We start from the raw sequence: 24,624 nt of genomic DNA, 5'->3' as shown, positions 1-24,624 counted from the left end.
TTCCCATTCTTTGAGCTACATGACTACAGTCAAAGGCTTTGCAGTTTTATTTACATTATTATTCTTTGAGCTATGGTTCTTCTATGACATGCAGTTTTTTGTACATAAATGCTAATTCTTTATAATGGATCAATGATTTGATTTACATTATTAAAATATTAAACAGGGGAAACAAACAGGGCGGTGAATTATAATACTTGAACGTATGGCATTTCAGGCAAATTCTTTCGAGCAGTCTTGAAAAATATTACAATTTTAAATGCTTTTTTTAACTGTGACGACATAATCGCTATCTGGATTAACTAATGCTGGAATTTAAGCATACAGTTATTTAGTTGCATGAAATCTTTCAAAAGATTTTACATTTGATTGAGTTCAACAAAGCTACTACAAACAAACTGAGATTGGTATTTTGAATGTCAGTCATATGGCGAAATGGGCCTGTCAAGCTGTCACAAGCTGATTTGTTCATGTTGCCAATGAATTATTTAAATGGCTGGACTCAATGAGCATGCCTTTAGGGTTCCTCTGAAACCCTCCATGGCTTGAGTTTCAGGCATAGTGTGTATTCTTGTTAAAATCTTCAGAGGGTTATCAGTCTTGACCACACAATATTAAAATTTAATAAAACCATAGTTTTTTTTTCAAAGGTATGACAGATCCTTTTTTTAATTCTAGTTTACACTATTGTTTTTCATCACAGGAAACATAAACTTTATAGAAACCAAATTTAAACATAATTGTGAGACGTAATGCATGTTTTTGGATGCAAATATGAATATAGAGGTTCGCAGCATTTTTATGCAAATCTGCATTCAGGAGGTCAGAGTTTAGATGTATTTTATGTTGACACATATATATATATATATATATATATATATATATATATATATATATATATATATATATATATATATATTTATATATATATATATATATATATATATATATATATATATATATATATATATATATATATATATATATATATATATATATGAATGTGGTGCCGTGTTATGTAGTGCAGAAATTGAATGTGCTCAAAATCTAGTGTGACTACATCATAGCATATTATATTAAAAGTATAGATACTATAGACGAACTATGTGGGCAAATGCAAAGTACAATCATGGAGTGTAGAGCCTGGACATTTATGAATTATGGTGATTTATGGTTTTTGAATGAGCTTAAATATTACTGGTAACTTCTCTTACATGTGAAATACAAAAAAAATGGTTATTGATTTCTGTCCTTACATTTTTTATTTTATCGGCCCTCACTCCTGTCAAACCATATGCTGGTGTCTCAATATAAAATATACGTCTGGAGCCCTGCAGTGAGGTAATAAGGAGGAAGTAGGTTGAATAATATTTAAAATTATGAGGACTAACAATAAGGCAGAAAAGTTCAGAATTAAAGGAACAGAGAGAGCATACGATTGCTAGTGGATCTCAGTGGAGGGGAAAAAACTGTTAGCGAAAGTATGTAGTGGCTATAAAAAGAAGCTGTCTAAATATAGCTATATTGCTAGTTAACAGACTAAGTGAAGTGTTAATTATGTGAGATTCCAATGTGCTGTGTACAATTCTTGATCTTGCAACATTTTTTCACAGTATATACGCTCCCAACCATGCAAAAGTGTTACAATATGACAATTAGCCCATTCTAACGAGGCTAAACGTGGGGCTCCCTGACCCACATTTACGGCTTGCTGAAATGCTCTTTGTGAACCTGGTCATGTGCAGATTGTAGTAAGTTTATAAGTATGCATGCACCCTGTTGGTCTCTCATTAAAGTTAAGCTTCTCTCTTTGTGGTACTTTGCGATCTTCTGCACTCACAATAGTAGAGCGGATTTCAGGGCCCAGGCCCCTGACTGGAGGGTGCAAGCTTTACTTTAGGAAAGGAGTAATTTCATTAAATCTGCACTGTTTCAGTCCAAAACCTGTGTGAGCTAAATCAAATAAAGTGGATTAACTCTTCCACAGGATAAAGCTGATTAAACTGGTAAACAAAATCACAGTTGCATACTAGTTGGGTAGAACTTTGAGAGACGGTTGTTACTTTTCTAAACATACAGAAAGTTAATGATATCCATAACGTTCAGTTGCATTTACGGCTTTGGAATGGAATTTTCTGTCAATTCGATTCGAAACGCATATGCAATTGTTTCCCGCACTGATGTCGTTTAAGTGAATTTACAGAATCAATGCTTGTACAAAATCATTTTACCTGAGCTTCATATGATAACGGTCATATGATGTTGCTAAGAAGAACATTATTTTGTGCATTTGGTGTAATGCAATGTGTTTATGCTGTTTAAGGCAAAAACTACATTCTTTTCCACAACAAGCACTAACGTTACTCTTCACTTCTCGCATTTAAATGGTAAGTAGTCTCTGTACACAGCCAGCTTAGGCTGCTCTTCAGGTTTTAGGGATCAGTTCTCTGTAACTGCGCTGAACACACTCTAATATTTGTGTTGAACTGTTCTGGAACAGTGTTTTAAATACAACTTAACCACTGATTTCTAGTTGTGTCCTCTTTTGTAAGCACAAACAAATGTCACTTTTACAACGAAACACAGCGTCTCCAGAACATGGCGCCTGCAGCAACACTACAGCGAGAATAATAGCTCCGCCTTCTTTCTTTGTGTGAACAGCATTTGAAAATAAACCCACTCTGTGACGTAGAAAAGTATGGGCGTGTTTAAACAAGCTGTTTTAGGGGGGTGTGGACAAGTCAGAACTTTAAAAAGAGTACCTCTTTGGTTTTGAAACCTTGATCTTTGCGACAGAACAGAACATTTGAAATCGCATCATATGAATTTAGTGTGATGAGAGAGAAAAGCTTCAAAATGCTTCACATTTATTTGATCAAAAATATAGTAAAAATAATTTTTGTGAAATGTCATTACAATTTAAAATATTTTTTTTTGTTTGAATATATTTTAAAATGCAGTTTATTGCTGTGACTTCAGTGTCACATCCTTAACTTTATTAATTTTTCAAAGAGTGCAGCCTGGACGATGGGGTGGGACGACACATTAAGGGGGGCGACACTTATCACTACGCCTATTGCCAATTATATTGGTTTATAATAAAGCAGTTTACACAGTTTGGCTGTACGTAATACTGAAATATTAAGCACTAACCGCAGCGATTTTAGTTAGAATCAATTGGCAAAGGTTTTTTTTATTTGCTTAAGACAAATTAGTTAGATTAAGTAACAATGAAATGCTTGGCGATGGCATCTCTGAGCACTTCAAACAGGACAGCAGTGCTTCTCACGGATGAACAATATACTTCTAAGTCGTATCTATGCTAAAGCGTGTTAAATTAATTCAGATTGTTGTCGCACTCTTCACAATAAACGAAACACACACATGCTTTAACTCTGAGCTGCTTTAGATCTGGGCGATAGGCTATGTTGATTTATTTGTATATTTAGGTCTACATTATGATCGATGGATAAGCACCATCTATGATGATAATACACTGCAGGTCAGTAACACATCAGACAAAGCCGCATATCTTTTTTTTAATATTTATTTTTATATTTTTCAAATTCTTTATGGTTATATTTTAATGAACAACCGTGGTGACAATAAAACAATAATACGCATCCCTGCATCATCGTGAACTGGGGTTTTATGTGAGGATGATGAGAATAAGAACCTTGCTGAAACTATATATTATATATAAACCTTTATAAACCTATAAAACACCTGTTACTATATCTGACCTACAGCAAATATTATTATTAATAAATGTTCCTATCTTTTCTCTGCTGCACTTTATTTATTTATTTATTTATTTAATAAGAACACACACAAACTATAAGGATGTAGATACATAAATAATTGGATTTGTAATATCTGCTGTGACAATGGGCAATTACTATAAATCTATAAACCCTTTAAAAACTGTAATAGAATCATTATATTGGCTCAAATATTTGATTAAAATGTAAATAAGTTCTCCATGAAAACATTTGATTAGCACTTTATATTTATATAATTATATGATAAAAGTAATGTTTGCGACGCACTGAGCAACGCAACTCTCTTTAAACAATCTTTTAATTGTAAACAAAATATAAAAAACCCCAAAACTTCATCTTACTAAATTGCTACGGCTATTAAACAGATAATAATTAAGACAGACCTATGTTTCTAGAGTTATCACATAACATTTGTGTAATATGACCAGGTGCTTGAGGAGTTTTGTTGCTTATTTTTCTCACTTTTGATCAAATGTGTCCTTTCTGAATAAAAGTATACATTTTTTACTCTTACATTCGTACTGACAAATCAGTTCTTTACTAGTTAACCACAAATTTATTTATTTTGTCATGTTAAACTGTAAATTAACTGCTAAGTAAGCTATGCTCGAGAGCTAAACACATTTTGATGTGTATCTTTGTGCTTTAGCGGTACTTCAGCGTTATAAAAATAGTAGTGTTTTTGTTTAGTATGTAGTGAGGAAGGAATGGCGGAGAGCACTGTTTTTGTAACCTACTTTTTCTTACATTTTACTGTTACTGAATCACTTAGTTTTCCATACAGTGTCTCGGTGGTGGAGAATGCACCGTCAGCAGGTCCTTTGATCCCGGAGGTGATTTTCCCCTTCATTGAGGCGCTGAAGCCATGCTAACTCTGATAGAGGAGAGAGTGCTCAATGGCTATGGTGGAGCTGGCTGAAGAAAATCCATTCCCCCAATATATTTTCTGCTGAGGCAGGTACAATGACCTTTAGCGTTCCGATAGGTCACCCACAGGCATGTGACGTGCTTGTGCATTGATTGCTAAAACTCTGGCTCCTCTATTGTAAAAGCCATCCAAGTGTGAATTAGCTGAGATCAATGAGGTGCGTGGATAAGCCTCTTGTCATCTCATTATGTGCTTGGCCGTTCCTTTTAAGTAATAATTACCTGAGAACTTTCACAAGTCCAGCGTTTGGGAAACTATCCAAGTCTTAACAACAAATGTTTGTTAAATGGGACAATGAGCTGTTTGACACCTCAGACTGAGTAGAGGTTTTAGGGACAAATGTGACAAATGTGTGTTTAAATCTGGTCATTTTTGGTGTGTGGCAAAGCATAAGTTTTGTTAGAGCTGTAGAGCTTCTGAGGATATGCAGATTCAAGCTTGGCCTGCTTGAGTTCCTGATCCCACTCCACAGTTTTTTAATTTAATTTAATTTAATTTAATTTTATTTTTATTTTATTTTATTTTATTATTATATACTGAATATGTATCTAATTTAATTTAATTTTTATTTTTTTAATTTAATTAAATGAAATTTTTGAAAGCTGAAAATGTGTGTATGTTTCATGTGCAGGTGCCCACGGAGTGAGAGAGGAGCCCCAGTTTGTGACGGCCCGTGCAGGAGAGAGTGTTGTTTTGGGATGTGACGTGAGCCACCCCCTAAACGGCCAGCAGACTCCCTATGTGGTGGAGTGGTTCAAATTCGGTGTGCCTATCCTTCTTCTTCATCAACTTCCGTTTCTATCCTCCTCATGTGGACCCTGAGTACGCCGGTAAGCACCATCATCTATGTAATGTCCAGAGTTTAAATGCAATTAATAATTATGTACAGAAGACGATTAATCTTATGTTAACTAAGTGTATTGAGTGCATACTGTGCTTCTGATGAGCTTCTATGAGCAAGTGTTGTTATTGTTAGCTAAATGTAATTTTTTTCACCTTTATTTTTCAGCTTTTAACATAAAGATGAAATTAAGTTCTGGGCAATGATTAATCACGATTAATCACATGAAAAATCAAAGATTTGTGTGAATATTATATGTGTGTGCTGTGTATATTTATCATGTATATATAAATACACCCAAATACATGTATATCTTTAAGAAAAATGTGTTTGTATATTAAATATTTTATAGATCATATAAATTATATGAATTTAAATACATAATACATGTACATATTTTTTAAATATATACTGTACATCTTTCATATACATAATAAATATACACAGTACACACGCACATTTATTTTGCATGTGATTAATCACAATCAATCATTGCCCAGCGCTAATATAAATATAAATATTATTAATGTAAAGGATTAGTTCATTCCAGAATAAAAATTCCTTATAATTTAATAACTTCCTAATCCTAGTGTGAACAAAACCCTGAACCCTGAAATGAAAATCAGAAAAGTTTAAGTACTAAACTTACCAAAAGTCTCAATTACCTTATTTATTTTTTTATGCTTTGGCAGAAGCATACTGTACAAATTATTCAATAAAACCTTAACTAACATTATTAAGCTTTATAATACTATATCAGTATATAAATAATACAAAATTAACAGACTGAGACCACTTTCCTATTTCCATAGTTACTTTCATTGAAAACTGTATTTTTAGCATTTCAACCTGAATGAAAAGTTAAAGGGTTAGTTCACCCCAGAAGTCTGTCATTAATTACTCACCTTCAATGTCGTTTCAAACCCGCAGGACCTTTGTTCATCTTCGTAACACAAATTAAGATTTTTTTTTTGATGAAAAAGAGCTATCTGACCCTCCATAGACAGCAACACAACTGAAATGTTCCCAGGTCCAGAAACGTAACGTTAGTAAATGCATTGGTAAAACAGTCCATGTGACATCAGTAGCGCAACTTCAGTTTTTCAATGCAAAAATAACAATTTACTCAACTCAAACTAGATTTTAAATGATAGATTTTCCAAATTTTGGGTACCTTGTGAAGCCAATAATTCTTAAAAGTACGTCACAGTGCACCAGCATCAAAACTGCGAAAGACCATCATAAACCGGCCTAACCAGAATGGAAATACACAGTGGGCTGTGCAGCAGGAGTAGTATGTGAATTTGTACTGAGCCCAGGGCTTTAGGTTGGGTTTGATTAAATTTACCTGCTCGTGACAGATTTAGAGAAAGCTGTTAACTGTAAACAAACCATTAAAAGTTCCAGTCACACCATCAGTCTTCCTTTTGAATTCAGAAGTGTTGCACTTGATCTAATGTGCTCATTTTGTGTGAGCCTGAGCGAAAGCACGGTTTTTCTATGTTTACTACTTAACACGAAAGCGAGCCCTTTGTCCGACCCGGAGAAAAAGAGAGTGTGAGCAGCCCTTGACATGGATTGTGAAAAGCTTTAGTAATGGCTGCCTGCTAGCATGGCACTCATTCTCTTTCAAGGTGCATTACAGAACCTTAATTACCGCAGATCTGCTGCTGGCCGTCTGGGTGAAAAATCACCTATTGTCAGCACTTCTCAAAGCGCACACTTCCCCGCGACACGGGGCGCAGGGCTGCGTGAGACACATCCATCTCTGTGATTGAGATTATTTGATCACTTAACTGCTATGTCACACCTTATTAAATTGGAAACTTCTGTTGCTTTCTGTACGGAGAGAGCTTTGTTGCAAAACCTGTTTAACTGCAGCGCCGTCTGCGGTCTACATAGGCAGCTATATTCTAAGGGATACATTCTGACCGCACTGGAATCGCATTAGTTTAATGATTTGGAACGCTGTTTACAGACAGAGACATAAAACTCTCCTTACATTAGAGCACAGGAGACTCAACTCGCAGCAAGCTAACAATATATATATATACTCCAACATAAGAAAAAACAACAACATTAAAATACATAACAAGTGCAAATATTAAGCAGTCATTATGTATGTCATAAACTGAAATTACTTTATAGTATATAAAATGTGTTATTTGTCTTATCAACAGCTTTTATGTCAAGAGTGCAATTATGATGCCTTCAAATGTTATCTAGTTAGGTGGCTCCCTAGGTTTTGCAACAGAGCTGTACTGCGATAGCTTATCGGATGTGGCGTTTTAATTGAACCGTTCCCTCACTGAATGAGAGGTCGAAGCTCAAAAGAAGGCCGGCAAAGACTTGTGCTTCCCATATTTATGTCGCAATTTCTCATAAATCCTCTTCAACCATAAAATAAATAATTGATTTTAGTAAGGGAGAGGAAGGGGAGAGCGAATTAACTATCATTGCACTATTTGGTTGTGGCCTCATTGCATTTTAAATTAGATATGAGATCTAATGTTCAGTTCCAGGCTTCCATCGGTGTGACTGTATATCATCGTCTCCTGTGGGTACTATAGCGTCTCAATGGCAGCTCATTTCGTATCGTTCCTTTACGCCACGAGGCTTTCGTCTCACAGTTTGGCTGGACCCGCACGCAATTACCATTGAACTCCAAAAGGCTATTACTGTAACTCACAATGCAATTTTCTGCCGCAGAAATTCCCAAACTCTCTCCCTGTTGGCCACTGCCAGAGCTCCGGGTCTGATTCCTCCACCAATTTAGCGTATTAGAGTCCTCATTGTCTTGCAGACGGACAATCTATGCGGCAATCATTGCAGCAGTTTAGATGTGATTTACACAGGCTCTCCTAAAGTGATTCTTAGCTAGAGGCAGATTGTGTTCATTCAGGACGGGCCTGTTTACGGGCCCCTAAAACGCTGTGCACAAATCCATCCCCAGTCATTGCTGGCAAGAAGCCTGCAGGAGGATTTTGGTAATTAAGCGCCTAACGAGTTTGCTTAATGAACGGCCCTGTGCGCTCAGAAAGTAGAGTGCTCTGAATAAAACGTGATCTTCTGAGGTGAACCCTCACAAAAATCTGCTGGGTTGAAGCTTCTGTATATTCGTCACTATTTAAGAGTTTGGGATTAGCATTTATTTGATCAAAATGCAGTAAAACATGATTCATAAAATGTTAACACAATAAAAGTGGGCGGAATTTTGACGTGAAAAAAGGGTAATGAGCTGCCAAACTGATTTATCTGAATCAGTTATTTTAGTGTTACATATTTTCTGATGCTCATTTCGAAGCGTATTTTAACAAATGTACATGCATTTTTAGGATGTTGATCTCTAGTGTAGTATTTATATTTACGGAGTTTTAACATTTTAAAAGTTGTGAAAAAAAATCTAAAATGTAATTTCTGGTTAAACCATATACATGAAAAGGAAAAATGTTGATATGTTACAGAAGAGGTGATGTAAAATGTAATGGTCACAGAAATGTTGTGGCAAAGCAAATAAAATGCAAATTCTGTATTGCTTCTAAAAATGTTTTTTTTGTAATGATTTTATATATGTTGTGTAAAAAAAGCTAAATAACTCCTATTTAGCAAAACAATTATCAAATTAATTTTTGGTACAAGTGGTCCATTTGGTCTGTTTTATATGCCCCATCATTTTTCTACAAGGAGCGAACACATTAGAGTAAAGTAGTCATTAAACTTGGCAAATGTTATGTAAATACACATTTTATACATTTTATTGAGACATGTTTAACTGATATATCTTTATATTATATCACCTGAATGTATTTTGTCTTTTTCTTTTTGTTCATTTTATGTCTCATTTACTTTGCTCTGGTCATGTAGATATCTTTGTTTCTATTTAGCATAAATCTCAAGAAACTCATGAAGAAACTCAGTCCATGGACTTCCGTTCACTCACCACCAGATATCACTCCCTCACCACATTGACTCTTGCCCCACACCACTGTATTTCACTCCGGACTTCAACTCCCATCATCCACTGCACTGACGACACAGGCTCACCTGCATTCAATCACATACACACCACAAATAACAGGTTCAAGTTCTGTTCCACGCCGAGTACTGATCTGTGTTTAGCACTCTTCTAGTGTTACCAAGGCATTCTATGTTTTTTTTTAGTCCGCGGTAGTGTTTTAGTGTTAATAAAGAGATACATTAATACAAATATAAAATACAAATAAAAGCAAGAGGTGGTTAAAATCACTAAAATGCGACTACTGATTAGTTACCCGGTTAACAGAAAGCCCCTACACTGGCACAGAACGTGTTAAAAAGTGTTCAAATACACTTGCACTGAACGGCATTTAAGCCTGTAGTGAGCAAGATGATGCAGTTCTGTTAGCAGTGGCTTTGAGAACACCTTTTATTTGCTGTAACATTCAGTGTGAAGATGCTCCCTAACTTTGATGCCGATGCCCAATCCCATCAGTACTTTATCACCCCGCACGAAAATAGCTGTGATTTTGAAGGCCTTATTTTTTACTGCAAGACCGCAGCCTCCTCTGCCCCGTGCCGTATTGATTTTCTGCTCTGGAAACCTGCCGTTTCCTCTCTCAGGTGCAGCTGTGATCCCAGGGCCATGATATCTAGTGCTCACTACACAGCAGCATGAAGTATGAAGGCCAGCCGGAGTCTGAGACGCTCGCAGTGAACGTTCGAAAACATTAAATCCCAGCTAAAGTCCTCAAATAGGCAAATGAGATACTGTATTTTGATAGCGGCCAGCTGTGGAATGGCTTAGTTCAGACAGAGAGATGCTTGACTGCTCAAATATCTCTCACTTTCTGTGACTATTTTGTATTGTCAGTGTTGCTAAGCCTCTTAGTACAGAACGTGTAACACTCAGATGTGAGCTGTGATACTTTGTTCTTTTCTATTTCAAGTACAGCACACATTTCATTCGATAGTGTAGGAGGGCTGAAATCAAGGGAAGATTGCTTTGCTAGTAATGTTATACATTGCTCCTCATGCTGGTTTTCTGTGTATCGTTTAAGCATTTTGCGAAACTGTCATTGGTGAAACCTTAAAAATGATTGAAGTTTCTATATGAAATAAATATGAATACATAAAGAAATACACAAATGTGGAATAAATTAATGCATAAATATTATTATATTATTATTATATTTTTATATTTTGACCTCCATAGACTTTAAGCTACATAGCATATAACACTCGTGAGAGTTTTTTCCCTCTATGTATGCTGGAGTGATTAACTATGATCATAATGGCAATACTGGGCTGTATTTCATAGAGATAACAACTAATAATAATCTCCACCGACCAATATTACATAGACAGCTAATTAAAACATAAATTTCCTGTTTCAGCAGAGCGCAGTATGCAGTGACAGCGAAGTAAGAATCGTTTTAAACAAGGAGATCAAGACAAGCCTGAAATTCATCCAGCTTGTTTGTTAACGTCAATGCATTTGTTACATTAACCGGTGCCGCTGTCTGTCATGTCAGTTTTTTGGATGCAACATTCTTCACATTAGCACAATGTGTGACACATCGCAATGAGCCTTTTCACGCAACACAAGAATGAAAATCTTACAACCATTTTTACTTAAATTGTCACTTCAATTGAAAGTGTATGCAAGAACGGTTTTATGTACAATTTAAAATGAAATTCTCCTCATGGTTTAATAAATGAGATCTTTTGTTGATGCTGCTTTTTATTTATTCCCTTTTTTTAAATTAAAGTCTTTGGGTATTACTTACAAAGCGTTTCTACAGTTGTGCAATCTGTTATTTCAGTACTAGATATATAATAGACACAGAACTATATATTGCATATTGGCCTAATATTTGATTATATTACATTGTACTGTATTGTTATTATTTTAATTTTATATAAATCTATTTTATATTTATTTATATTTATATACACATATATATACACACACACACACACATATATATATATACACACACATAATTTGTTTATACTCTCTTTCTAATGTTAATGAGATGAAGATCATTCTAAATGAGATATGAAATATGTGTCCCATTGCAGCAGTCTCACTCAACTCTTCTCTTTTCTTTGCTTCTTAGGTAGAGCCAGTCTGCATGGCAAAGCGTCTCTGCAGATTGACCAGGTGCGCTCAGAAGACCAGGGCTGGTATGAATGCAGGGTCCTCATGCTGGAGCAACAATACGACACCTTCCACAACGGCAGCTGGGTTCATCTCACAGTCAACGGTGAGATCTATCTATCTATCTATCTATCTATCTATCTATCTATCTATCTATCTATCTATCTATCTATCTATCTATCTATCTATCTCAAGCTGTTTTAATCATTGCAGTGGTTTGTGTAAAAGGCTTTGCTTAAATCTGCATATGTGAATGCATGTAGCTTACTCAGTTTCTCATGAGACTCTGCACAGACTGCAGGATGGACCGAAATGCATTTCTCCTTATTTCTCTCTCTCTCTTTTGGTGCACTCTTTTCCCCTCCCCTCGTTTTTAATGGATGTCTGCTTTTGGGGTGGAGTAGGACTAATCGTGGCTTGATTTCATATTCATTTCTAATATCAGCAGTAAATCAGAGCTGTGAGGAGTGGAGGAGGATGTGACTGTCTCTTACCGCTCATGACTGGCTGCTGCTGTGACTAATATGTGTGGTAGACCCAACAAAAAACAGCCTTCATGCTCTTGCTACAGAAATGAGCAATGTAGTCCCTTGTGGTCTAGGTTTGCTGCCATTGTTTCCCTCAGTCTCTCTTGTTAGAGCCAGTATTTTGTTCTCGTTGTAAACCGGGCAGTAATAGGCAATGATTTGATTTCTGGTTAATTATTTAACCCGTGTCTGTAACCTTTAAGGTAATCTATATGTTAGTTAACTCCTAAACGTTGACACATTTCTAGAAAAATGAATAAATCACAGAAGTAGCATGTAGCATTCAGTCAAATTCACTCCGATCCCTTTTGAAACTGACTAGGAAGTAGCAAGTTCGAGTTCATAGCTGTGACATACTGTAACAAACACTGTTTGTTGAGAACGCGAAGGGGCTATCGTCTGATAAGCCCTGCCAAAACTTCCTGTTTTGTGCTTGTCAAGTGATTTCATGAAGCCTACACTCCATACTATGAGCCGTTGGGTATGGGCCAGCATTCAAAAGGAACCCATTGGCCCGCTCTGAGATCTGCATGCCCTTATGTCTAATAAACAGAGTAATATTTCACCAGGCAGCAGAGATCTCATCATTTCCATTACACTAATGGAGATGTCTTCCATGGTGCCAAACTACAGAGGCAAATTTGGGGTAGCTCAAGGCTTTGGTCATGTCATGTTCCTCCCTCTCATTCCGTTTGAACATCACATTTTGCCTGATTTATTATTTATGGGCATGGTTCAGCGCCGCTGGAAATATATTATCTCCTCCACGGTGAGTGTTTGCATTTTATTAGATGATGAATTTAATACGATCCATTAAGACAATATGTAAACTATCATGATTCACAGCTCAGTAATCATTGCCTGGGGGTCAATATCCAAAAGGCCCTTGGTCGCATATTAATAGTATCGCAACGCCGCTGTAGGCTTAAATCAAGTGCTGACGCAGCAGATTAATTCCAATACTGGAGTCTTTTTGTATTTGGCTGCATTGCATACTGATTCTCACTGTACGTCGCCTGTGTGTATGAGCTGCAGTGGCAGAGGAATTAAAGATAATTATGGGCGTCATTAAGGAACCACAGCGTCTTCTCGTGTTGGTGAGAAATCATTAGCGTACGCCGTGGTGGTACGTTGGTGAGAAGCTACTCTGTCGGTCCTTTATAGTGTTCATTTATTGAATCACATCCCCAAGTGAGATATGTGTCCATTCAGTGAACAGCAGCAGAGAGGAAGTGATAAAAGTGTGAAGTCAATGATTGTTGTCGTCCTGGCTGAAATTGCACAGGAGGGACTGAGCGCTGTACCCAAGAAGAGGTATATTTGGAAGAGAGACACGAATACGTCTCTAAAAAGCTGCTCAAGCAGAAGTAAAAAAGTTATTATATTTTTTAGATACTTGTAATGTGAAAGCTTTTTACCTTTTTAGTTTGCAGGAATTTGAGGTTTTAAAAAAGTTGGCACGGGGGCAAAAAAAGGGCTTAAAAAGCAAGAAATTCTTAAGATTCAGCTGGGAGAACATCTAGCAACTTATTTACTTAACTGTTAACTGACATCAGGTAACATGATTAGCTATAAAAGGGATGTCTTAGAGGTCAGAGTCTGTCAGAAATTGTAGTTTTTGTTCAGTTTTTTGATATATCGTTTGTTTTTGCAGTGTACAGTGTACTGGTGTCAAATTTGGTCAATTAGTTCTTTCATTTTGTTTTCTTTCGTCTTGCTTCATGTACTATTTTTTAGTTAGTTTTTCCTTCCACAAACCCCCGGCACTCTTTTGCACCCTAACCTGTTTTTTTTAATTTGAGAGCAGTAAAAGAGAGCAGTGCTAGCCGCTTTCATCTATTTGTCATTTTAGTGCAAATCAGATATACGGCAATGAGTACGTGTTTGCTGCATAGTTTGGTCATTAGCATGTCGGCGTTCAGCGGATTATTCATTGTGAAATGAAGCAGCACCTGATATTTATTTGGCTGCTGTCAGACGTTGAGGTGTCATCCACAGAAACGGTATAATTAGCACAGCTCTGTCAGCTCTCCGTAAGCACAGGCTATTTGTATATTTAACATATGCCTGTGAGGTGAGACTCATGCATATTCCCAACTTCAAACAATGACACAGGCAAGGGTAACAGTCTGCTGCACCTCGCGTCCATGTTGAAAGTCCACAGCCGTTTGCTTGCAGAAATCACTGTGACTTATTTGGAAAGTGCACAGTAGCCGCTTCTCCATTTCGGAGCAGCGGCGGGAGAGCGAGCGCGAGCGAGAGGCGCAAGTGAAGGTGTATTATTGCAATGCGGGGTGCGTGTTTGTGTATGTGTGCGTTTTTGGCCCGGGGTGAATGAGTTCAGTGTCTGCTTCGTCTTTTTTCAGCCGGAGAAATGTCACCTGTGCAGCTGTGGCGGGTGGCGCTTGTGCAAACATCTGTGAGGGTTTATTTCATGGCTTCCTATTTCCTCTTTACTGCCGCAGCGGCCATTCATGTCCTCCCTCGTTTGCATTCACGGCCAGTTCGGCGGTTCGCTCAGTCACGTCCCACACACACACACACACACACACACACACACACACACACACTCCTGGCCCTTAGGTGCTTTCCAAAATGTCAATATCAGTGATTGCGGCGTGTAGATGGTGTGTGGTTTTTATATGTCGTCAGGACGTTTTACGATAAAGCGCGTATAATAGCCTTTTGGCTAAATGGCTCATGGTCGGATTTGCTAGCAATGCAGCTTTGAATCTAAACGACATAATGCCTGTTTGAAATTCACTACATTGCTTTGATTGCGGACGAGTGAGTGACCTGCAGCCATGGTAGTCTTTGACTGAAATGAAAAAGATAGAGGTAGAGATACTGCTCCTCCCAGTAGATTTTGGCATTAGTTTTTTATGGGATGCAAGCAATTTATGACTTTTAATAAGCACGCATTGTCATGCCTTTAAAGATGATCCTCTAAGGAGCAGTCCATTAGCTGACTTGGTCAGTTTGTGATGAAATGCTTTACGTGCATTTATTATGTGGATACCTAAAAGTCTTGCTGTTGGAGATCAAAATGAACTCTAAAATCATTTTTATATTCATAAACCTTTAGCCTGCTTTTCTTTTATGATATGCATTTTTTTGCCAAATTGGTGCTGGTTTGCATTTTCTGAACAATAACATCCATAATGTGGATGATAGCTTTTTAAAACTCGTAATCTTCTGTATGTAAAGTGTATAGTTTCAGTTCACACATATTAAAAATCCAATTCGGTTTGATTTATAAATTTCATATTTTTTGCACAATAAAATTTTGTTTCACACAATGTGGTAATTGTTTTGTGCAATCCAGTTTTGTTTTTTCCATAATGTTTGCTCTGTGCACCCCAGTTTTGTTTAACATCAGCTTTATTTTCTTTGTGGGATCTCCTCTTGTTTTGTTTTTTTTTTTTGCAGTATTTAGCTTTGTTTTGCACAGTAAGTTTTTTTTTTTTTTTGGCTCAATCTAGTTTTATTTTACAAAATATAGCTGCGAGTTTGGCAGCTTAGTTTTGTTTTGTGCAAACAGTTTTATTTACTACAAAGTAGTTTCGTTCAAGCTTGGTTTTGTGCAAAGTAAATTTTGTGCAGTCAACTTTAGTTTTTTACGGTTGAGTTTTGTTTGGCACGTTCTACTTTTGTTTGGCAGAATATAGTTTTATTTTGCAATATATTGTTTTGTTTTGCACAATGTTGCTTTGTACAATCAAATTTTGTTTTGCACAGTCAAGTTTTTTTTTCTGTATTCATTTTTTCTCGTTTTTTTAATGTAATATAATTTCGTTTTGCACCACAATGTTTTTGGCTTAATCTAATTTTGTTTTGCATTAGCGCAGCCTAATTTCATTTTAAGCTACATCATTTTGCACCGTGAGACCACCACATTATTTCAATTTTTGGAAAGAGACATCACAGAATGATATGCTCAGTACTCACTATTCAATGGACAGATTCTAGTTGCATCACAGATATGAACACCCAGTCACACTGTGTAAGCTTATCTTAAAAGTTTTGTAAGAAACACTGGTGTTCATTGGTATTCAGACTGCCCCACTTGTCCAAAAGCGTCTTTGTTGGGGCAGGTGCTGTCTGGCCTCACAAGGGCAGAAAGTCTGACAGCACTGGTTTCCTGTAGCCGGCGATATTAGCATCCACTTGTGTATGGATCCTATGTGGGCAGTGGCTGTTCTTCCTGCCAGGACGGGTGAGAGGGTGGCCGGCTGCCCGCGTGTTCCCAGCAGGTGTCAGCCGGGCAGACGTACCCGCTCTGAGAACAGTAGTGGCACTGTGGAGACGTTCAGGTCATCACACAGAACTCCTTCATCAGTGCGGCCATCACACTCATCTCTCTCAGAGCATCCTGCCCACCCCCATAGTGGCCACAGATCATTAGCTTCTGACACTAAGTACCAATCCAAACCACAATAGTGAAGCCTAGTGGTTAAAGATCTGAGTTGGTAACCTAAAGGTTGCTGGTTTGAACCCACAATGGATCAGATAGCATCATTGTCCCCTTGAGCAAGAAATAATTAAGTTCAAAATAGTTCTTTCATCATTTACTCACTCATGTCTTTTCATGGAACAAAAATAAAATATTTTGAGTTATATTTAAAGAACTGTTATTATAGTTACTTAATTTATGTGTGAATCAACAGAAAAAAGAATGGCTCAAAACCACATGAATATCATTAGGATAAATTATTTTTCAAAAATTTTGCCAGTAAAAAATCTGTCAAGTTTACAGTAAAAAATGGCAGCTGTGATTTCCGGAAATTCTACCGTAAAAATATGGTAGCAGCATATGGTAGGTTTTACTAACTTAACTTAAATTTACAGTTAAATACTGTAATTGTATTAACTGATATAATGTTATTATACAAACCTATTGAAGTAATGAAATCTGTTTTGTAACCTTCGAACCACGAAAATGCAGTTGGTGATGAGAAAGTCAAATCACAAGCAGCTTTTAAATAATAACACATATAAAAGTTGCACAGTGTCATTCACACAAACACTAAACACCACCATGGTGAGACTCGTTTAAGTGTTAAACAGTTTTTTACTGTTAAAACTAGTCATTTTTACAGTGCATCTAAACACTTTTAGTCATGAGACGTTCCTCTATGGAGGTCAACAGCAATGAGAAACTGTGCATCTACATTTCCTAGTTTCCTAGATCTGCGTTCCAGAGTTTCACAGGTTCATTGAAGATTTTTGGCTGAGTTCACTTCCAAAAGCAAAATTAGTTTGTGAACACTCCATAGCTCAGCATTTAAAATCTGTCTTCCTGAAACATTTTATTTAGGTATTATTAATTAGACATCAATCAGTATTTGAGAGCGGATGTTGTTTGCTTGCCAGAAGTTAAAGTCTGCTGTGAAGCACAGAGAAAAGTTGAGGTTTTGAGCGTCTAGTCACTGAGCTCTGTCCAGACCATCTGTTCATGTGGAAAGACCTTCAGACAAGTGCCTTCTGAAATATGTTTTCTGTTTGTCATTCGCAGTGTGAGCCCAAGATTTCCCAAAAACACATAGTGAGACGAGTCCAGAAAGTACTGTAGGGCAGATGTGTGATGGAGTTTGTTTGTCCCTTAAAGTACCTTCAAATGAAAAACTGAGATGGAAATGGTGGAAAGAAAGAATTTAAGAAAAAAATTAGGTCAATATCAGGGATATGCAAAACAACATAGTGTCAATACAATTTGCATTATTTATAACTCAAATAACAATGAGATATGACATATATGACGATAGCAGAGGTGGTTTAAAGGGATAGTTCACCCAAAAATGAACAAGGATTTGTTAAGAAACATGTTAGGACTCGCGATTTAAGCCAAGAGGAGAATGGTTTTCTTTTACTATAAACAAAGCTTGGACTACCATATTCTCATATTCCTCGCCATGTGGAGTACTTTTTATAATGGATAGATGTACTTTACAGGGTTTCATAAGTTTGACCCCCATTCACTGCTATTATAAGGCTTGAAAGAACCAGGACATTTGATATAAGTCTTATTATATATGTCTTAAAGAACAAAGTCATATATAGTAATTATAATTGAGTAATTAAGTGAGTAATTATAATTTATGGATGAACTATCCCTTTAAAACGCAAAGGTTTTTACTGGTTTTGCTTTCAGTGAAAACTGAAAGGATTTACTGTGAAAACTGCTTGACATGCTGTCAGCGCATTAATTAGCACCACCGCTAAAAATATCAAAACTAAAAGAGATGCATGAAAAAAAACCGAATAAACTAGTCAACCTCAACAGCAGACTAGTTGGTGGTTGGGTTAGTCAACCATTGTGACCCATCCTTAGAGAATTTATATTTTTAGCTGTTTGATGCTGATATCAGCAAGATGTTTTGGGCTATAAATTCTTCTCCCTTGTGTTTAGCCTGCAACAGATTGTAGTGTGGATGAAAAAGCTCATGGTAGGCACAGATGGACAGATGTTCAGAGGCATTAATTGCTTGCTTTGTTTGTTTTTCACCAGGTGTTTGCGCTGTTGAAAGCAAAACTGCTGTAGGCTAACGGTGACCCACATGAGGAGGAAGTTTCATCGCTGAAAGTGCGCAATGAGACTTGTGTTAGCACTCGATAGTTGGGTACATGCATGTGTGAATTGTGCTGAAATGGATTGATTGTCATCGTTCACAAAGTTCTGCATATCCAGTGTAATCAGATGTACAGTATCGTATTACACCATAGGCTTTCATTAAAAGAAGGCCTGAATTACATCGTAGAGACTTGAGATTATTAAATATGAAAGAGTCTGGACTCAACTTGTCGTGTCTTTGTTTCTCCCCAGCGCCCCTCACGTTCACGGACACGCCACCGCAGCATGTGGAGGCGAGGGAGGGTGGCAGCATTACTCTGACCTGCACTGCCTACGGAAACCCCAAGCCAGTGGTCACCTGGCTGAGAGAAGGGATCAGTTGACCAGCAACAAGAAATACACGGTAACTGGCTTGAATTCTCCGTCTTAAAAATATCAATATCATTAAAACAATTCGCTTGAGAAGACACTAGACATTAGATTTTTTAAAAATGACATTAATGTTAAAATAATTTTCTGTTCGTTAATCATTAAAAAACCGTGACATTTTCCACAACAATTAACTGCTAATTTTAAGAGGTAACTGCAACTTTTTATAGAACAATTTGGACTTTTCTCTCACAGTTCTGAGAATTGCAAGATATAAACCCAGGATTAATTTTTATTTCATGCATGGTGGAATTAATTGTGAAGTGTAAACTGGAAAAAAATTGAAGAAATTCAGATTTGTTAGAATTTTTTTTTTTTTAAATCTCGTAATTTCTCGGACTTTTCCCCCTTAGAATTGTGAGTTGTGAGATAAATATTTCTGTAATAATATTTCACTATATTACTGTACACACCTTGGTGAGCATAAGAAACTTAATTAAAAAGGGCTTTAAACAAAAATAAAATTAGATGAAATGAAACTTAATTCAATATATATTAACTGAATTAAATTATAAGCAGAAAACACTTCCGTTTTGGTTAGCTGCTGCCTTAAAGGAACAGATTACCAAAAAATGAAAATGTACTCACCCTCAAAGTAGTTCCAAACCAGGCTTGGGTCACCATTAACTTGGGTCACCATAGTATTTTTTTCCCAATGGAAGTCAATGGTGACCCAAAACACAAACTTTCTTCAAAATATCTTCCTTTATGTTCGACAGAACAAAGAAAGTCATGCAGATTTGGAACTACTCGAGGTTGAGTAAATCATGACAGAATTTTCATTTTTGGGTGAACTGTTCCTTTTAATAAAGTAGAAATTGACAATGTACTTTAGTTTCCAAATATAGCCAGCATGAATTTAGTCTAGCCGTGAATTTGATCCGCAGCGAATTGCACTGTTTCATTTTTCTTTTGGAAACGGAAGCATGAATCATCACTAGCTATTTGTAAGAAAAGGCTCTGTCAGTCGGGGCCCGCGTCGGGGGTCTGACAGTTGAAGAGCACACGCCTGCAGTGGGAACGGAGAAAAACTGACAAGCGTGTTTCCACCTTCCACTGCATGCGGGCTGCGAGGGAGGAGGCGGCGCAGGATTTGACAGAACAGGCAGTCAGTCTGGCTCCAGTAGGCATTGCCTCTCAGCACATCAGAGGAGCGATCCCTGAGGAAACAGACAAATAAAAGACAAGAGAGATAGTGTAGCCGCTTCTGTCTTACATCTGAATGTTCACTTTCATGCGTTTTAGACTAGCCACCTGCACCGCCTTTGTTAGCCGCGCTCGTCCTGTCCCGCGTTTCCCAGCGTGCTTTTGGTCACAGCTAGCATTTACGCGAGACGCGTTTGAGTGCCATTTGCTGTATTCTGCCTGCCACTGTCGCTCACCGGCGATTGATGAACAGGAAGTGATGGCTGGCTGCTGTTTTTCCTTCGTGACCGCTCTTAGCAAGGTTATTCTCCAGCCCCGTGGCTGCTCTTCTCCTCCTTCACTCCACGGCACTGCAGCGTATTCCCTAAAGGTCACGTTTGTGATGTCTTGCAAGCTGTTTGACGGCTGAGGCGTGGAGATGCTGCAGAGCCAGTGAACTCCCACATAAAAGTATGTGCATGTCCTTAGCGTGTGCTTGCAGGATGTAATAAAATAATAAAACGTTTATTTGAAAAATATAGTAGAAACTTTTCAATTACATTACACATTTCATTAAACATTATAAATTGTTCTCTAATTATAAAAATTGATTGTTTGTGAAATTATGTAATTAAAATGTTCATAAAAATAAATATATTATTCAAATATATATCTTAAATAAGAATAAAGAAATTATATATATATATATATATATATATATATATATATATATATATATATATATATATATATATATATATATAGATAGACAGATAGAATATAACTTAGAATAAATATAACTAAATTCATGATAATTAGTATTTTGCTTTAGAGGGTTTTAATTGTTACATTAATTCAAATTTAAAAAAATTGAATTGGTATGATATTAAGATGATTATTAATTTGCATGTCTTAACATATAATAAAACATCGAGCCCAGTTGCATTTATTATTGTAGCAAAGCTTTGAAATAAAACCTTACAAAAATATTTATTAATTTAATGATTAAATGTTAATGTAATTGTGATTTGAATTTTTATAAATTCAATAAATTCAGATTATTGTTTCAATTAAATTGTAATTTTAATTATTGTTAATTAGTATTAAAAGTCATATTTATATATAACAATGCTACATTTATATTTAATTTGATAAGGTTTATTAAGGTTTTTTTGTTGTTGTTGGTTTGTTAAATAGAATGCCTTTGCATTTGCAGTGATGGTCAAAATATTTAGTACACCTGACAGATCTGACCTTATAATGACCTTCTTTTTACTATTATCTACTACCATGATTTCATGTCATAATGTTCATGAAACATGCATTTGGTTAGCAACAAATATCAGATGAAGTTAATCGTACAGTTTTTATCCACTTTAATATTTGGTGTGTCCACCTTAAGTGTGCAGAAGATACTCTTATGGGTGCCGCTGTACATTGAATCCCTGACAGAAACAATCCCATTCGATTTTTATGTCAGTGAATAAATGCTGGCAGAAGGCTAGGAAATTCCACATCACGTTTGCTAAATTGCCCCATGCGCTGTGATTAATCTTGATTCGGCTGCAATTAGATTGTATCAAATCTATATTTAATCATTTCTTCTGTAGGGAGCAAGCACTCAGCGCCGGCTCCTAAAAGCTGTTCCCACTGCTAAGCAGCCACGGTCCCAGTCAGACATTTACTCAAAAGAAGTGTGTCGTGACCTCACCTTTGAGAACAGTGGTGTGAAGGCCGGTGGTCCTCCATTATTTTCCCTGCTTCCATGGCTAGAAGTCAGAGAAATAGAGGAATGCGGTGAAGGAATACACACGCTAAAGAGCAAAAGGCACAGAAGTCTGGTCTCGAAGCGGAGAGCTTGTTTCTCACCCTGCCCTCCTCCACAGCGGTGCGTGTTTAAATAAAGCGCCCGCACACACACAGTGTTTGAGAGAGTTTATTACCTGCTCTCGTCTGGGTCATCAGTGCGATGTGTCTGTCAGTGACAGGATGGTGATGGAACAGGCCGGGGAGGATTGTGTCAGCCGTCCGGCGGGACTTGACACACCTTGGGATATTGTGTGGGAGGAACAATAAGGCCAGTCTCCTCTGGCTAAAGCTCTCGACGTGCAGGAATAAGACTGGACCCGCTCCTCTTCCAAAATGTCCTGTCAGGGACCTGTGCAGAATTTCACGTCATACATGTGCTGTTTGGAAAGATGCAGCTGGACTTTCAAGCTCAGTCGGGGATGCGGATTTTAGAAATGGCGCTTTAAAAAAAAAAAGTCTGTGGGAAGTCAATATTTAAAGTGTGTTCTGAGTTTGTTGCACCACAGAAAAATGTGTTATTAACCACACAGCCAAATTTAAATGCTAAAAATGCAAAGTAAATAAAATTAGGTATCAAAATCTTGAAAAATACGCAGTGGGCGTGTCCGTTCGCTATGCAGAAACCACGCCCACTCAGCGGCTTCCTCAAGCAGCTTGATTTAAACAAGTAAACCAAGCTCAGTTGTTTTGTAAATTATAGCAACTACATAGATAGCAAACTGTAGGCTGTAGTACGCAATGTTAATGACAGTAATGCGCTCTAGTTATTATGTGTGTGTTAAACTGCGCGGATGATCAGTGTTTGACATCAAAGTACAACGAGAAGCGATTCATAGCATAATGAGCATCTGCTCTCGATAGCTCTCACTGTACCGATGTCACACAGCGATCGATCTGTGCAGTCAGTGCTGCTTCAAGTTCATCCCAGCTCTTACAGTTTTGCGGGAGACGCAGTGCTCGGTGGCTGCATTGCGTCACAGAACTCCGATTTAGAGCCGCCCAATAAATCCTGATCACGAAAATGGTGAAAAACTGTTTAACGGTACAACTCCACCATTAAGTCTTTGTAACATGTTTCAGCAATGCATTTCACCTCAATTTAAGTCCCCACCGTGACATGAGACCCCGTGAGTCTGTGTATTCAGGTTTAAGTCTCCACCGTGATATATAAAAACATCTCTCCTTATGTCCTCATGGGATGAAAATGGGGTGTAAAGAACTCGATGCAGATTAGCGACGTTCTAAATCAGTTAGTTATCACACAGATTTTTAACCACGTTGCCCATTTCGCTTAACCACGTTTAACACATATACTGTTTGTACAGGTGAGTGACGGCAGTCTGACGGTGCAGGCCATCACGCGGGAGGACCGGGGGGCCTACAGCTGCCGAGCCCACAGTGACCAGGGAGAGGCGCTACACACCACTCGCCTTCTGGTGCAAGGTGAGCATCCACGGATTGGAACACACATCCATTGATTTTCCTTCTCCAGCAAAGAGATACACGCACAACAAACAAGAGCATCTGTACACAAAAAGCAAAAAAAAAATCCGGTACTAACAGTCAGGAGAAGCTAGCAAGCGTCCTTCACTGTCAGTGTTTGTCCTTTCTTCGCTACTGTGGTCATCGTGTCCCGTCGATACTAGGTGCAAAGATGCAAAGCCCTCGGTGCTCCCTGGTTAATTAGTCTCTTTCAGTGAATCCGTGTATGGACACATCAGTGTTGTCAAAGTCTGGTCTTTCCGTCTCGTCACTCTAAGCACATCTGCCGCAGTCAATACGCTCAGTCCGCTCCATCTGCATAGATCACTTCCTGTCACTCAGCTCCTAATGGAGCCTTCCAGTAGAAGCCGTTTACAGCCCTGCTCGGAGCGATGGAGGTGATATACTGCAGGTTTACAGTTACAGCTCATGTCTTGTACACACTCACTCACCTTCAGAGTGCCTTGTTTATTTATTAACCTGTAGTTCACATGAGGATCTTATATATCTTTCTTGTAACTGATGATTTACACTCTTGCTCAAAAGATCAGCTTGCATTCGTTTCTGTGCTGGTCTGGCTAATCTGTGCCTGGATGGTCTAGCTGGTGGCCAATAGGAAAGGATCTCTTTAATATTTCACCTAGACTGTAACGAGAATGCAAGGAGAACAAAAAAACCTGGTTATTTCTCCCACAGTGCTCAGTTTTTTTTGCAAAATGCCAAAGTAAGAAATCAAAAGATCTGAGCTATGCTATCAGCATTCACAGTAATTCTATATTTTCGATTTTCATTCTGTGGATCAAGGTCTATTTAAAAAGATGCCTTTTAGTTGTGACATAGTTATGTCATTACCACAACATAAAAAGAAGAAATGATGATAAACTCTTTAGGACATAAAAAGACAACTTGTTAAAGCATACTGCAATAATTCCGACATTTTGTCTCAATTTTTGACGCGTTCCATGACATAAAAATAATCATTTTGACAAGT

The 24,624-nt window shown here is 37.4% G+C and overlaps 1 long non-coding RNA gene and 1 pseudogene across 1 annotated transcript; one reads left to right on the top strand and one right to left on the bottom strand.

The window, feature by feature from the left end:
• LOC122358458 overlaps positions 1-24,624 on the top strand; it is a 52,919-nt pseudogene that overhangs the window by 9,295 nt on the left and 19,000 nt on the right.
• On the bottom strand, positions 19,331-22,442 carry LOC122358459. Its single transcript, XR_006252604.1, has 4 exons — positions 22,286-22,442; positions 22,054-22,111; positions 20,472-20,837; positions 19,331-20,377 (listed from the first exon to the last, which is right to left on the bottom strand). It is a non-coding gene; the product is annotated as an uncharacterized LOC122358459 (long non-coding RNA).

Source organism: Puntigrus tetrazona, chromosome 15, assembly GCF_018831695.1.
Source record: "Puntigrus tetrazona isolate hp1 chromosome 15, ASM1883169v1, whole genome shotgun sequence".
In the NCBI taxonomy this organism is placed as follows: Eukaryota; Metazoa; Chordata; class Actinopteri; order Cypriniformes; family Cyprinidae; genus Puntigrus; species Puntigrus tetrazona.
This window is presented reverse-complemented; position numbering and strand designations above follow the sequence as displayed.